This window comes from Anas acuta, chromosome 2 (assembly GCF_963932015.1).
Source record: "Anas acuta chromosome 2, bAnaAcu1.1, whole genome shotgun sequence".
NCBI classification, from domain to species: Eukaryota; Metazoa; Chordata; class Aves; order Anseriformes; family Anatidae; genus Anas; species Anas acuta.
This window is the reverse complement of record NC_088980.1, coordinates 59,042,213-59,059,234: the sequence shown is the minus strand read 5'-3', so window position 1 is coordinate 59,059,234 and position 17,022 is coordinate 59,042,213. Positions and strand designations below refer to the sequence as shown.

Here is a 17,022-nt window from a genome sequence, read left to right as displayed (position 1 = left end):
GAGCACCTCCGCCTTTTCCTCATCTCTTGTAACAAGGTTTCCCCCCGCATCCAGTAAAGGATGGAGATTCTCCTTAGTCCTCCTTTTTGCGTTGATGTATTTGTAAAAAGATTTTTTGTTATCTTTAATGGCAGTAGCCAGATTGAGCTCCAGATTAGCTTTGGCCTTCCTAATTTTGTCCCTGCACAGCCTCGTTACCTCCTTGTAGTGGTAGTTAGGTGTAGTGGAGACAGGAGAGTGGGATGGAAAAGCCTGGTGGAGGTGAGAATGTAGAAGGGTAACAAGCTGGAAAACTGTAAGAGCAGTCAACATGTACTTCCCTGAAGATACCTTTAGCCTAAAGGAATTTCATTTCGCTAGTAATGATGTAATAATGTCCAAGGATTGTTGTCATTGTGGGCAGTGTTGAATGTAATTCTGTGCTCCATAAATCAGATGTGGTTCCAGAATTTAGTGTAGATCTCTATCCAGGTTTTCCTAAGAAGAATCAGGGATTGTGTTTCGAACTACAGTATCTCAAAGCTCCATTTTTTATTTATTTTTTTTTTATTCTTCCTCACCAGTGGAGAGTTTTGCTCTATTATCTCCCACGTGTGGTAGTATGCAAGAAAACTCAGTGCCAATTTTTTCAGTGTTATAATTTACATATTTACTTTTTATATTCTATATACATGATAGCTCTGGATACTTCTGATCAGGTATCCAGTCTTTTAGAAGTAGAAGTCTTTTAGATTTTGAGTACTACCATACTGTAGCTATTTAAAGACTTCTCCTATTTCAGCCAATTGTACGTGGAAATTTGAAAACAAAGCATGGGAGAATATTGGTGTTATTTTAAACCAAATCAAAAACTTACTAGTTTTTAGTGTTTTGTAGGAATTAAGCTGTGAAGAATTTTTTTTCACTGATAGAGTCAAAGTATGTAAGATTTTTTTTTCAATACAGTAAATGCTTTGTTAAAACAGAAAAGATGTATCTTCCTAATTATCATCAAATTTCCTCTGCCCTGCCTCTCTAATTTCTGTGCATAACAAATGAAGCATGCTTAGTAGGTTCTCAGCTGTGTATTTGTTGTTCTTATCTTCATTGACCTCACATCAAGAACAAAGTGAAAAATTGAATGTAACTGTTAGTGATAGCGATGTTAGTGGAAGGTCCCAGCTTTGGAAGACATTTTGTGGGCCTTCTGCATTGTTGAATGCAAATTCCTGGTTAAATGTTTGTCTGAATTGAAGACAATATTTCAGATATGTGCTGCTGTTTGGCTGCTTTGCCTTTTAAAATTGATATGAACTGAGGAAAAGTAAGAATTATTATTGGTGATGCTAAGTTATCCTTAGCCTAAAAAAGATGGTGCATATGAGAAGTCCAAACAGCAAACATTTTTTCTTTATTTTTTAACTGTTACGTTTCTACAATATATATCTATTTTCTAGGAAGGCATAAAAATTATATTGTGTGGGTAAATGAACAAAGTCTTGATGGAATCTCTTAAATTTCCTGTGTATTTGATAAATGTTTAGTAACTTTCTCATTTGGTTTCCACTGCTATTTGAGATTTTTGACTGCTGTACAAAATATGGGAACATGTTTTTCTCTGTTAGGGTTAAAAAACTGTCAAGAATTAATATATGAATATCTTAGATCAAGTTGTTGATGGGCTATTTTCTGTAACTATTTTAACTGTGATATTTTTTTCTATGAAAAGTTTGCTGACAAGTTATTTTTCCCCACAGGAGTAGTAGACTCAGGGAAATTAGAGATGGAAAAGACCTATTAGGTCATCTTGTCAATTTTTCTGCCAACACAAGATCACTCCTTGCAAGGAGTTTTTTCAGTATTCCTCACTGCTGAACCATATAAACAGTTAGCATATACATTTTCTGATGTAATAGCAGCAGCAGTGAGCAATGAGGATTTACTATTTATTTTTTGTGAGTGAGGGTGATTAGAAACAAGCTGGAAAGAAATTCAGGGCAATTCTTTACAAAGTAAGGAATATTCAGTGAAGTGGAAGTGAGTTTCTGTTAACTTCATTCACAAATTACCAGCATTGAGGTAATAATGCTTGATCAGTTTTATTTGCAAGACATGATTGTTGCAAGGTTCTGGCTGTGCATACAAAATATACGCATTGGTCCCCATTCCTCTGGCCATCACACATAAAAACTTCTTACTTAGGAATGTAGTACCGCAGATTGTATTGAGGCTAGTCATAGAAGTAAGAGCTGTTTGTACAAATAATACATTTCAGCAAAAATTGTTTTAGCTATGAGGAAAAAGTTTTAGTTCTACTGGTTTTATCCATCGGAGTGGTAGCTTTGAGAGCTGGGTAGAAAATATGTTTTCTGTTCTGGGAAAACTTTCGTATAATCAAAAATGTTCCCATTGCATAGTGGTGGGGGAAAAACAACTTCCAAAGTTTTCCATCTTGCAGAGAGAGTGTGGGTGTACTTGTGCACTAGCACAAACACGCAGACCAGCCAACACCCCTGTGCTCGGGGCACATATCCAGCTCTGTGCTATCTTCCAGCAGTCTCATGAGGGCTATTCCAGGGTGGGTCACTCCCAGTCTCCTCTTTGCAGCTATGGGAGCTCATCCACCAGTGTTAGCTCATCCACAGCACCTAATTTTTTTTATGCAAAGTGGGGCAGCTGCAGTGAGAGCAAGTGCCTCCAGGATGGTCCTATTTAAAGAGCCTTATGTGAGATGTGAGCAACTATTTGTAAAGGAGCTCTGGAAGCCAGGTCTCATATCCCTGGTGAGTACTGTAACCACCTGCGAACCATTGTCTGTCCTTGATCCTTGCACCGCTTTGGATCACAGATTCACGCTGGGACTCCAAGGCTGTTTTTTCTGAGAAAATCTAATGATAACTAGTATGTTCCCATAGTGTTTTTCAGCTTCAGTGAATTTGCTCCATTTTTTTCCTTTAAAACTTGTTACACTGAAATATTTGTCACCAGCTCCATTTTTCCAGATTGTCAACCTGTAATGTCTTATGCTAATAGTATGGGAAAAGAGTGTTCTAAGACTGAAAGCAACCTACATAGAACTGTTCTGAATCCAGAAACTCTGCCTGTTCAGACAAACAAGTTCTGCAATACCAAGAGTCACCTAGTACTCTGTGCAGTTCTGGGCACCACAGTACAAAAAGGACATTAAACTGTTGGAGAGCGTCCAAAAGAGGGTGATGAAGATGGTGAAGGGCCTAAAGGGGAAGACATGAGGAGAGGCTGATGTCAGTGGGCCTGTTCAGCTTGGAGAAGAGGAGGCTGAGGGGGGACCTCATCACGCTCTACAACTTCTTCGCAAGGGGGAGTGGAGAGGCAGGTGACCTATTATCTGTAAACACCAGTGACAGGACCCGCAGGAGTGGGGTTAAGCTGAGGCAGGGAAGTTTAGGCTGGACATCAGGAAGAGGTTCTTCACCGAGAGAGTGGTTGCACACTGAAACAGGCTCCCCAGTGAAGTAGTCACTTCACCAAGCCTGTCTGAATTTAAAAAGCAATCAACTGTGCACTTAGTCACATGGTCTAAACTTTTGGGTAGACTTGTGCAGTGGCAGGAGTTGGACTTGATGATCCTTATAGGTCCCTTTCAACTCGGGATGTTCTATGATTCTATGATTAAAAGTACCAAAAGGTCTCTCTTGTGGTAGTCCCTTTCATCAGGTGGTATTTCTGGGTATTAAGGTATGCAAGTCTACATGGATTATTAGGAGGAAAAGGAATATTTGAACTTTGCCATGACTAGCCATACTGTCCTTACAAGAAGTAACAAAGCCATGGATCTGGTTGGGCTGCTGCAGATAGACTTGTCTCTGTGAATGTATTCTAACACCAATGTTATAGCCAAATTCATCAAAACAGATTTTCAGCCTTACATATTCACCATTACATGATGTTTCTACAACAGATCAGGGAAAAACACATAAATCAAACTGAAACTATTGACTGTACTTCTTCAGTATTGTAACCCCACAGCTGACTGTAGATGCTTCTGTTTGCATCCTGCTTACCACCCGCCGTTGAAATACTGAACTACATTTATTTCCTGACTTTATTACTGAGGAAGACCAATGCAATATGAGATCATTCACATTATCATTTCTTTAGGTTCTCTTAAAATATATTTACATTTCTGTTACTGGTTATGGGTGTTATTATTATCTTCTATGGCTTGCACTGTATTTTTCTTCATAATCTGTACTGTGACATTGAAATATGTAACCACTGAAATATGCCGTAACTGCTTTTTTTTTTGGGGGGGGGGGGGGGGATGTGCGTGCTTGCTTTTGTTTTTACTTTTTCTAAGTACATGACAATAGTTATAATAATATTAATATATATTTTTAGTATAATTTTGTATGACTTCCAGACGAATGTGTATCAAAAGACACGTGCAAAATACATGGTGATCTTCATCTAAAAGTAGTGGATTGCTTGGTATGTAAAAGATTCAGGAAATGGCGCAAATATTTAACATATTACTTCTTAAGGACAGGATACCTCAGAACTGATACCTTATAAAGAAGACTGCTGAAAAGCAAAAAATACTAAGTGTTGCCTTTATAATTAGGATTTTTTTTTTAAAATTTATTTTAGCTCTTACTAAGGGCTTTTAACTACTTGGTATTTTGAAGGAAGTTTTAAATCTTTGTCCTGCAATGCTGCTTTATCAACAGATATGCATTATCTGCCTCTGGCTGCATATATTTTATTCTGTTGCTTTGCCTCTGCAAAAAAAAAAAAAGCTGTCTGAAGAAATCCAGATATAAAAGTAGCCTCTTCACTCGTTTCACTGGTTATTTTTTAATGCTGCTCACCTGCAGGGTCATTTTGAATTCAGTGGGAACTTATCCTTTCATGGAGAAGTGGAAGCTGGTTTCTTTTAAATAGCAGTGCTTGAACACATGCACACACATACTCTGAATGTTGCCTTCAGCAGTTCAGAGTACTGGGTAACTACAAATACATATGAATCCATAGTATTGTACCACAGATTTGTGAAATTGCTAACGGGGATTTTGACAGAGGGGGAAAAGTTAAGATTTGATGAAGGGAAGATGGAGGGAAAGGCAACCCTGGGTCCAATGAGTTAACAATGCTAGTACCTGACACACTAATATGACAGATTTTTCAGTTTGTGCCCATTGCCTCTTGTCCAATCACTGGACTCTGAAAAGAGCCTGGCTCCATCCTCTTTGCATCTTCCCTTCAGGTATGTATATACATTGATAAAATAACCCTTGAGCCTTCTCTTCTCCAAGCTGCACAGTAACAGCTCTCTGCCCTTCCTCATTTGAGAGATACTTCAGCCCCCTAGTGACCCTTACTGGACACTTTCCCTTGTCAATATATATCACTCTCATACTGGGAAGCACAGAATTGGGTCCAGAAGTCCAGATATGGCCTCACCAGTGTCGATCATAAAGAAAAGATCACCTTCCTCAACATTCTGGCAATTCTTTTTCTCACGTAACCCAGGATGTCCTCGCCTTTCTTTGCTGCAAGGTTGCCTCAGCCTGCATGGACAGCTTCCCGCTCACCAGGACCCTCTCAGCAAATCTACTTTCCAGGTGTTTATACCCCAGCATATACAGTTGCCTGGGTTTATTCCTTCCCAGATGCAAGAATTCATATTTCCTTCTGTTGAACTTCATAAGATTCATGTCAGCCCATTCATTCAACCTGTTAAGGTTCCTCTGAAAGGCAGCACAACCCTCTGGTGTGTCAGTCACTCTTCACAATTTCATATCATCTACGAACTTGCTGTGAGTGCACTCTGTCCCAGTCTCCGGGTCATTAATGAAGATGTTGAACAGTACTGACCCCAGTATCGACCCCTGGAGTATACCACTAGTGACTTGCTTCCAGGTGGACTTTGTGTCACTGATCACAACCCTCTGGGCCTGGCCATTCAGCCAGTTTTTAGTCTACTTATCTAAAATGAACTTTGTGAGCTTTGTTATGGGAGACTGTCAAAGGCTTTACTTGAAGTTCACATAGACAACATACGCTGGTCTCCCCTTATCCACCAAGCTGGTTACCTCATTATAAAAGTCTATGTGGTTGATCAAACGTGATTTCCCCTTTGGAAGTCCACACTAACTACTCGTGATCACCTTTGTGTCTTTCACGTGTTTGGAAATACTTTCCAGGAGGATTTTCTTCATCAATTTCCAGGGACTGAGGTGAATCTGACTGGCATGTAGTTCCCTGGGTCTTCCTTCTCAGTGATGGAAGTGACATTTCCTCTCTTCCAGTCTTCACAAACCTCTCCCAGTCTTCATAACTGTTCAAAGATAATTGGGAGTGGCCTTGCAATGGCATGCTCAGCTCCCTCAGCACCTAGGGTGCGACCTTCTAGGCCCTGAGGACTTACATATGTCCACTTTAAGGAATTCCTAACCTTGTTGTCTTTCAATGAGGTGAAGTCTTCCTTGAGACAGACTTTCCCTCTGGTCTTAGGGACAGATGAGAGAGAAATGTCAATACTGCAGTAATGTCTACACCACCCTCATTAGATTTTGCAGGTGCTCCCCAGCAGAGCTGGCACTTAACGAGTGGTGAGGGAAAGGTGTGGGACTAAAACCAGGGGTTGAATATTTATTATCACTTTTCCTCTGTCAAAGATTTTATTACACACCATTGAAATTAGAGCTGATTGGGATGTGTCATTTTTTGCATTTACTCAAGGTAGCCTCTACAGAAAAGCAAAGAAGGTATGGTCATACTATATAAGGAACATGTCCAGGAAGTAGAAAAGAGGTACAAGGGAGAATGTCTATGCAAGTAGAATAGGCCAGGAGGAACTCCAAGGCACATTTCAAACTTCTTTGCGAAACAGGTCTTTTACTTTCAAGCTTTGAATGGACTGACTCCTGCTCTTTAAAATCTGACTCATATATATATTTATATAAGATGAAAAGTTTTTTCAAGCTGTTTAATATTTCAGGATGCTATTTTGGGGATTGTATATGGATGTTGTGAATCGTGATCTTACACCAGTTCAGGCTTGGTAGTATTGTAGCAGAAGACCTGTAATTTTCTGGTGGTCATTTATTGTATTCAAGATAAGTATCTCAAAGATCTATATTTAAATTGGTCGAACCCCAATGCAATTTAAACCTTAGAACAAAAAGATTTTTTTTGTTTGTTTGTTTTTAAACAGTTGTCTTCCTGAAAAGTTCTAAAGCATGTAAAAAGCAAAAGTTGTCTAGTAGTTACATAGTTGTGGTCCAGACATTTCTGCAAAGTAAAACAGCCTCTGTTGTAACAGCACAGCATTAGTGCCCAACTTGAATTATATGTAGAATTTAGGTCCACAGCAGAGAGTTTATTTGAGTCATTCAGGACCAAATCTTGCTCTTCATGCTAATGCAGGTAGTTCTCATGACTTCAGTATGACTTTTCATGTGATTGAGGTAAATTAAAAAAAAAAAATAGTCTTTTGAAGATAATTTTTCCTCAACAAGTTTACAAGAGTGTGTTTGCTTTTTGTTTGTTTTTTAGATAAGTGGCTAGATTTTAGTCCAGCACTTCACTCATTAGATATTTGTGAAGTGTTATTGGTACTGTATTTATGAGAGTAACATATATTCGAGAACAGAAACTGCAAGAGCTAGGATGTATTGCCAAGGTTTGCTCCAAGAGCACTTCCTTTCTTTTCAAGGAATTTGCAGGTTAAAAATAAATAAATAAATAAGAAAAAAAGAAAAAAAAGTGGTGAGCTTACTTGAAAAGTTTACTAGAATATGAGCAAACATGCACCACAAAAATACAGGATGGCTGTATATGGCTTTCTAGTGGTCTAGTGGAATTTTGCCCAGGTCTTAATCAGTGGAAGTGGTTCTTTAACTTGTTCTTTAAATCACATTCACACATGACAAAATTCAGACATAATAATATATTTACCTCAAAGCTCTAGACTCTGAAGTGCAGTTTTGATGGTAATGTACTTCCAAACAGAAAAGACAGTTTCCAACTGAAGAGACAAACTGAATGCTTGAGTATGTGATGTGCTGAGAAAGCTAAGTAAAGGTGACTTTTTTTTTTCAAATTACTTTGTTCAAGCTGAAGGCACTGTACTGACCTTGTTGCTGCTTTGTACCCAGCACTTCAGAGTGGGACCCATTATAACTCCTTTGCAAACTCACCCGCTTCATACTGAGATCCAGAGAAAACCTTCCTTAAAGGTGACACTGCAAAGTTGGATCAGCTATCTAATTTCCAAAAAGCTTCAGCCTTCTGCTAGGAAAACCTGCTGATAACTTACCCAAACATGTTGGATAGGTATTCCCTTACCATTACCCTAGTAAGTGTATTTACAAGGTCAGGTTTCTAACAGAGAAGATGAAGTTTATCTGGTGTTGATAATACAGTAGGTTTCTTACAGGGAGGTATTGGATTTCAGTATTCCCCTTTCCACCTGCATTATCTTTTACAGATACCAAATGACAATTGTTTACTGACATTTTACTGAGGACTGAGTGAAAGGATAAACAGCAGAGAGGAAAAATCTTTGCCTAGAGAAGCCAAAGTGGGGGAGAAAAAAAAAAATGCAAAAAAAAAAAAAAAGCTCTTAGAGAGGTAGGGGGGCTAAAAAGCAAACATGAAAATCATTCTTGCAATTGAAGGTTTTTCCTGATATTTGAAAAATGTAAACTACTGGAATTTTGCCCCATAGCTCATCTCCTGATCCCAATCTTCTGTTCTTTTGCTTGTTTGGTCTTTTGTTGTCATTGTTTCTTTAAAACCTGGGATTTGTAGCCTTATCATATCTCAGGGTCTTGTGAGACCAAACTTAGGGGGGTATTTTCTTGACTGTGCAGAGATCTTTCTAGCCTGACAAGGACAGCTTAAAAAGCCCTGAAATACAAAGGCATTGTCGAGGTTACAAAAGGTTTCCAGCAGATAAACTTTTAAACTCTGTTTTTGTTTTGTTCTGCTACTTTACTATGGCAAGATGCCTAGGCTCTTCTTTCACTAAATGTGCAAGTAAAGCTAACTTGGCATTTGCAGGCTCTCTTAAATTTTGAGTTCTGTTTGTTGTCAGCTGCTAGACACCTTACTAGGGCAATGAACTGAGAGACAAAGAGAGTGAAAATGCAAATGCTGGCCGCAGAGGGAAGCATTTATCCCATCACAACAGCCCTTTGTTTTTCGTGCATTTGGATAGGGTATCTGGTTAAATGTCTGGCTACAACTAGCCATGGACACCTGACTTTCTCAAGGACAAAACTTGGTGAAATGCAAAGGTGTGCTTAAAGCTCTGGCTTGATGAGATAGAAATGCCATGGCTGATAGTAAAATCTGTGAAATCCATAGACTCTCTAGTTGAAAAAAAAAAAAAAAAAAAAAAGCTTCCTCTCACAAGACTACTTCATCTCTCCTTCCAATTCTTTAGAAACTAACGTACCCTATAAACTGTACTGTATCTCGATACATGCAGCAATATTCAGTACGGCTGATTTCCAAGGGCAGCTTCATGAAAAGGTGCATTGTATTTTAAAAGAAGTCAAAAGTTTGTACTAAAGATTTAGTTAGAGTAATAGAGGGACAGAGGTCATCGTCATTTTTCTCAGAAAGAAAAAAAAATTCAAAACAGCACAACTGAGAAAGTTGTGCACCACCTGTTTTTTGTATTAATATCACTCTTCATGCTGTAGAGGTCTGTGCAGCTCACTGACTCCTGAGACTGGCCCCTCAGCAGAAGCTCAGCTCTGTTACACCACCAGGCTCAATCTGGTCAGCAGAAGAGACTTCAGTGTCTTGCAGATGCAGTGTTTCTCTCTGTTTTTCCCAGGATACAAGGAGATTCTCATGCAGGAGCATAGAGGGGAGCTTATTGCAAGCTAGAGGGTCATGCCGCCAGACAATGCTGTGGAGGCAGAGATCCACAATTTTGGGGGGATGGTGCGGAGAGCATTACTTTCAAGCATCACCTCAGTGCCCTAGGCAGTGAAGACTGCTCCATTCTACTGCACATGATATTACAGGGCCTAGCATCTCTGTTCTTCAGGATTTATGTTTTTGCTGTATCCTTGTCTGGCTTATTGCTTGAGGAGACTCAGAGAATTGTAGGAAGGAATACTTTCGTGTATGTGGTATCTGCTATTGATTTAGGCTCATGTATAATCTTCCTTTCCCATCGCTGCTGCTGCTCATTCAAAACTGTTTTTGTTTTTGTTTTTGTTTTTGTTTTTGTTTTTGTTTTTTAAGGGGGAATAGCAGGAGGAACCCAGTAGCAGAACCATTTGACCCATAAACTATGGCATTACTGATGACTAAGTTTTACCCCAGCTGCCCACAGCAGCCACCTGGCTCCCTTCCCCTGAGCCCTCCCCAGCCCACAGTGTCTCGTGTTCCCTTTTTACACCCTTCACACCTGACCTTGTGCCTCCCTCTTTCCCTCCCATCTCTCCTGCATCCCCATGTGCCTGCCAGAGGGGTGAGAGGCTCAGGGCACTGCAGGGTGCTCTGCCTGGTGACCAATGGGGACAGAAGGGCAGGTGGGAAAGAGCCACTGCAAGCTGCTGAGGGTGTCCCCGCAGCGGAGCCATGCGGCCAGGCTCTCCTGCTGCTCTCTCTCCATCCTTGGCTTTCTGGACTTTTGGAGGAACACGGTATCTCTGAGAGTCCTGCCTTCTCCCAGTCCCATCACACATAGTTCACACCAGCATCTAGGCTCAAAACTAGGAGGAGAGGCAAATGGGCAGAGAATATAATCGTTCAAGCTCATTCCTCCGCAGTGCTCAGGCTTGCAATGATAGCTTTGCAGAGTAACTGGTGACATGTTTGTGGGTAAGGGGTTAGGTTAACCATTAACAGGGGAGTGAGGGGTTTGCGTTCCTCTACCCGCTTTATTTTGCTGGGCTGTGCACGTTGCCTCTGCCTCTTACAGCCCGTTCTCTGATGATGGCAAGCAGCACGGCGCAGAGCCCTGTTACCTTGGAAAGAACAAGCAGTGCTGCACTAGGGTTCCCCTTGGCACCTTTCCAATCCTGTTTCTGCAAGGCTGGACACCTATGAAATTTCCATTACATCAATATATAGTAGTTGTTGCAGCAAAACACAGATCATTCAGTGGTGTTACAGAGTTTGTTTGCACTGCCTTTTTTCTTTCTTTTTTTTTCTTTCTTTTTTTTTTTTTTTTGGGGGGGGGGGGGGGGAGTTGAAAAAATAAGCAAGCTGCATGGAAAGGGTGAACATATACCCAGGAAATAGTTTGCTGATAACATAGGAGCCTTCATGTCTGCTGGGTTGTGCCCTAAGTTTTCTTAACAAAGAAGCGAGTGTTAGTTCTTCAAATAAAAGTTACTTTTTGCACTCATGTAACTGAGGCTGAGAATTTCCAAGATGAAAACTTGGCTTTTTGTTTATTTTTCATTTTTTTAAATGGGGCATAATTTGAGTGGGATCTCCTCTCCCTCCTGCAAAGCCCTACCCCCCACACTGCCCTCCCCACCTTATGAGGATTACAGCATCCCAAAAACTCTTTAGCACAGTGAGCAAAGGAAACAAAAATGGCTTTGCATTATGAACCAAACAGAGATTAAGTTATTGGCGGCCTTGAAATAGCTCTTTCTCAACTTCCATTCCCATGAGGTTATCCACATAAAGTTGCTGTTTAGTACAGGGTCAGCGTGATGAAATTTATTTGTTGAGTCTCTTTGGTGCCAAAGCTTTTGCCAACAATCTGATCTACCTGATAGTGGTACTATTTCAGAAATGTCCAGTCAGTAAAACAAATGCAGTGTCTGTGGAGTTTCAAAGACAGCGGTAATAAGTGGGATCAGAGCAAGGAAATCAAAACAAAAATGTCGCTCCTTTTAATAAAATAAATAAATACATATAATGATTACTTAAAACATTTACAAGCTATGGAAAAATAGACAATATTACTTTTTTAATTCATGTGCCACCCCTTTCCTATAAGTATATGGATTTTTTTTCATCCGGCTCCATCAGTGTACTGTATTGGATGTGTCAACTGACATTGAAAAAAATCATATGCTGACCTTTCACGGGTAAAAGTTGGTAGTGTTGGAATAAATTGCAAGGAGGCAAGTAAAGGACCAGAGTTAAGGCAGTGTGGACTATGGTTTTTGTACATGGTGTTCATTTCATTTTTTGTTTTATTCCATTTACCAAAAAGCCCAAGGTACAGTATATCTACATAAATAGTTCTTGAAATAAAAGGTTAGGAGATGAAATCTTACAGTTTTAAGTACATATGTTGTGAAAATATATATGATTTTACTTAGTCTCCAAACTATAACAAAGGGTTATTTCATTTTATTTTCCAAAACTTAGTTACCAACATCAAATGAAGTGATGATAATCTCCTTTTGGTTGAGTCATCTGTGAAAATAGTTTACAGCAATGGTTTCCTCTAAGTCAGTACCACATCAAAATCTGAATGAGTATGGGAGAAGTGAAATTTTCTTAAACTATGGGTAATTCCCAATTTGAATTTTGTAAGAGATCTCTATATGGGTATAGGGATTACCAGAGAAGCTTTCCACACATCATCCTGCTTTTATTTATGTTGTAGACTAACAGACGAAGCTTGGGAAGAATCCATCACACCCCTGCCCAGGTCTGCAGCTTGGCATAGATCACCTCAGGATGACTGAAAAAACCCTTCACAGCAGCTTCACTGCTCTGACCTCTGCTGTCCTACTGTTATTTAAAGGTAAAGTGATTTGACCATCAAGCTTCTGCTAACATGAAAGTATTAGCCAAATTGCTTTTGTGGTCTCAGATTCATGAAATGTGGCATTTGCAATGCAAAGGCCTGTCTTCGTTTGTTGTATTGCAAAATAAATGTCTGGCAGGAAGTGAAGTGGGCCGCCTGTGGTTTCAAATCTCTACATGCCCAGTATCAGCCACTGGCTGATAACGTTATGACAGCTTCTTGGCCACCACAGCTGGTCAGTGAGCTCTAATCTATATGGAAAGAGTATTTTACCTGCTAGTCCATCTCTGCAACAAGGGCTGTTTCTTCATGACTGCCTGTTGCAGACAGGCTGCTGCAGCAGTCCTACAAGACAGCCATTCCCTGTCCTGTCAGGCCTTGTGGCAGTGCTAAGGAACGTAATTGCCTTTACAACTAGCTTCCACTTGCACCCTGCTTGGTGACTGTGGCTCCTGTATAAAAGGCATGCCTTTCCCTTTCTCCTGCCAGCCTGCTGAATGTGGCTGCAAGGGATTTTCTTGTATTTGAAGGTCTCGGACAGGCCTTGGAGGCTTTTTGCTCTGTGGTGGCGTTAGGCTAAAGTTAATACAAAACATGTTCAACTGTCAGTGCTCAATGCCTCACTACTTATAATAAGAAACTGGATGGCAGGTTTTCTTTAGTATTGAGCAATGCAGGCACTAGTTTAAGGAAAGCAGACTTATGGAGGCAACAAATTCACAGTGGTAGTGAGTTGCTTTCTGTCCTTATTGAATGGTCTAGGTCCATGTAAGAGAGTGAGCTGCCTGACCTTTATCAGGGGTAGCTCTGCATCCCAGCTGCTGGTGCTCATGAGTACCAGTCAGTGCCTTGAGGTATTTCTGCCCTGATTCTTTCTTAACCCACAGGATGGCAAAATTCAGTGTTGCCTACACAGCTGAGAAACTTGCAGCTGCCCTTTTGTAAGGCTGCACAAGTTCAGGCAGCAGATTTTGGAAATAAGGAAATGGAGAATGTAAGTGTGTCAAGTGCCTGCAAGGTGTACCATAGCTTTGCTTAAGACAGGTCAGGGGTGAGGGTGGGCCTCACAGTCATGGTTCGTGCCAGGACTGTTTGTCATAATGACAGTGGAAGGAACAAGTACAGTGTTGTCAGTGTTATTTTAGGAATTTAATCAAGGGCTGTATGCTGGCTCAGTTATATGTAGATAGTATGGATATCTTTTCAGTTATAATCTCACAGAAATTGCTCTTCCTCCCTCTTTCCTTCTATTTTACCCAATATTCCTTTTATGTGCTATTCACCGTGTACTAATTAGATTCTAAATGATTTTTCCTCTTTCCATGATGTCTTGAACCTCTCATTTTTATATACTCTCTTGATCATGATTAGAAATCGATAACACTTTATTCAAACTAGTGGTGTCAGAAGGTTTTCAAAAATATTCATGGTGAATTCATACATCACTTACTGAAAAAAAGAGATGTCAAGTGCCAAAATTAAACAATTTCAGGTTCAGATTTCTATATTTACTTTACATTAGAGTAATACAGCAATAAATGATTTTAAAGATTCTTTTAGTCTGTCTCAGATACACAATGGTGGTTCAAGCACATGTCATACAACCCTTCACCCCCTTGTCTTAATGGTGGACTGCTTGTTATCTTCTTCTAAGGCTTTACTCAACCTGTTGTGTGTTGAGTTTTGTGTGCCAAATCCTCTAGGCCTATTTTCATAATTTACATGATAAGATAAACAGTATTTGTCTACTGAGGAAGGTTAAATTGCTTGTCACTTGCTTTATGCCTTATCCGTTATCCATTGCTTAAAATAAGATAGAGGCAGATTCAGCAGATGAATAATATCAGAAGTTTATTTTTGTGGAACGCATATTGCTGAAGTTTTAAAACAAACATTAAATAGTTTGGCATGAAGGCTATTAACATTAACTGTTTAACTCTCTGACTTCCACTGTACCTTCGGTAAAGATCTCTGCAAACGGGTATGTTGCACAGCGCCTTGGGCTTGTGCCTGTGCCGAGTCCAGGCTCCAGTTCACCATAATGTGAAATGTGGACAACAGCAAGCATCCTGTCCTAGGCAATGAAACAAGGGATAAAGAAGCAGAAGAGTTGGCCCTGGGCAATGCTCTCTCCTCTAACTGGGCTGTAGGCTTTGAAGACAGGCACAAACCACCTGGCACTGCAGGACCAGGCACATGCTGGGATTCACAGCCACCCCACCTGCAGAGGTGGGAGGTCAGTGGCTGCTGCTTCCCCAGCCTGCTGCAGTTTGTCAAGTTCCTCCAGGCTTACAGAGAGCAGTAGTGCGACCAGGGCCAGTGTCACCAAAGGGAGCTGGATGAAGAGGCCATTGTACAGAGGAAAGTTCTGAGAGTCTGAAAGATGAGCTGAGTCTGGTGTCAGCACATAAAAAAAGTAGATGTCACTACAAATCTGATTGTCACCAACACTTGGCAACAATCCCTCTCCAGCCAGGTTAAGCTTTATGAATTTAGTTGTGTTCAAATTCCCTAGAAGTGGAAGGGCAGAGAGTATTAAATAGCATTAATAGCATTAGTATTAAATAGCAATTATACAATTAGAGTATATTCCTCAGTAATGATATGAACTCTATGAAAAAGCAGCCCTTCAGAGGGCAAAGTGTGAGGTAGAGGGTGATTTGTTATTTTGTACTTTAGTATGCTCCAGTGGGTAGGAGAATCAGGGTGGAGAATTGTGCCACCAGTATACAAAAGTGCACTACTCTGGAAAAGCAGATGTACGTGACTCGTTACCATGTGTGTTTTCCAGGCTGTGCTCAAGCACCTCCCCAGAATGGTAATACATTAAAAATGGCTTGTGTTGAATACTGCATATCCAGGAATTATAGCGTAATGAATTTTCTCTTTGGAATAGTAAACCAGAGTTTGGTATTCAGTACAAAAAAAAATAAAATATCTGATTTTTGTATTCATAGGACAATATATGCCATTGTTTGGATTTTTCCATCTTCATAAAAGCTGATAAGAAGAATTAGTTCAGGAGGATATTGTGCACTTTTCCCATTGAAAGGTTTGACGTGAGTACTATGGGGAAGAGAAAATTGGGCAATAGGACAGGATGCGAATTTGAAAACTAGACAGTGACACGTTGGGCTATTTAAATCAGAATGAAAAAAAAAAAAAAAAAAGGTAGTTATAAAGTCCAACTCCAGCAGTGGAGAGCTAAATTTCATTTAAAAAGAAAATAAAACATCAAAACAAAACAAAAAACCTTTGCAGCTGTCTGTTGATAATTGATCATTTCAAGTCAGTAGTTTCAAAATATTTAAGAGAGCTTTGCACTTGCCCTGGCAAAAATGAGGTTTTTACTTTGTTAGTATATATCTCACACTGATTTATTGCATTGCAATTATTGTAGCTTGGCATGTATGTAGCTGAAGGCCATATTTAGAATTACAGTGTTTAAATATTTTTCTTTTAATTAATTTTTTGTTAAAACCATTTAGTGTTATTTGGCCTGGATGCCGTTGTGAAAGAAAACTCATTTGTCCGTGTGATATTTCCTGGTAAAAGAATGGTTAGATAAATAAACAAAACAAAACAAAAGGCAAAAAATGCCAGCCAAGTTTTCATACTGGCATTCCTTTCTAAGTTCTCATCACATTCAGACACCCCCTCCAACCCAGCCATGGTATTGTTGATTTTGTGTTATGAGAACAAGACAGGTGCCTGGAGGTGCTGCAGATACCATATCTGGATTAAGAAAGCCTGCAAATTGTGGCAGCAATTTCCATTTAAGGGTTTTTAATTACCACATGGATCATGCCAAAAAATGATTGCAAAATATGGATAGTTTGATTTCTGTTTCATGTCTCCAGGGTGAATCGTAAAATTAGATTCTGGGATTATTACCTCTGAAAAAGAGTAACTGTCATATGTGAACTAACCCTGTGTGCTTGCAGTGCTAGTGGTATTTTGACTGGCTAAAAAAAGTGGCTGCTGGGACCTTAAAAGTCTAATGTCTTTTATTTTAGTAGATAGAGGGACTTTCTTGTTGTGTGCCAGTTCCATTCTCTTGCAGAAACCACTTTTTGGAGTCTTTGCTATAGCAAGATGCAGCCTTCCTCTGAGATGCCTGGTATTTCACTGCCTCACTTCACAAGAAAAATGTAATACACTTTCAAGGGAAGGTAGTCTCCACCCTAGACTGAAGACACACACATATCAACAGGGAGATTTCTCAGAAACTAATCCCTATATATTGTCTCCTCCTCCAGTATAGAGTCATGGGCAAATAGAGCAGGGAAGCTGAGGTATTTTTAAAATTGCATCTT

General features: G+C 39.9%; 1 long non-coding RNA gene across 2 annotated transcripts in view; it reads left to right on the top strand.

Moving 5' to 3' along the window:
* The window catches only part of LOC137852792 (uncharacterized), a 288,725-nt gene that overhangs the window by 105,060 nt on the left and 166,643 nt on the right, over nucleotides 1–17,022 (top strand). For both annotated transcript variants that reach the window (XR_011094046.1, XR_011094045.1), the window contains exon 3: nucleotides 12,563–12,703. This is a non-coding gene — a long non-coding RNA (uncharacterized lncRNA). The remainder of the gene's footprint in view (nucleotides 1–12,562; nucleotides 12,704–17,022) is intronic.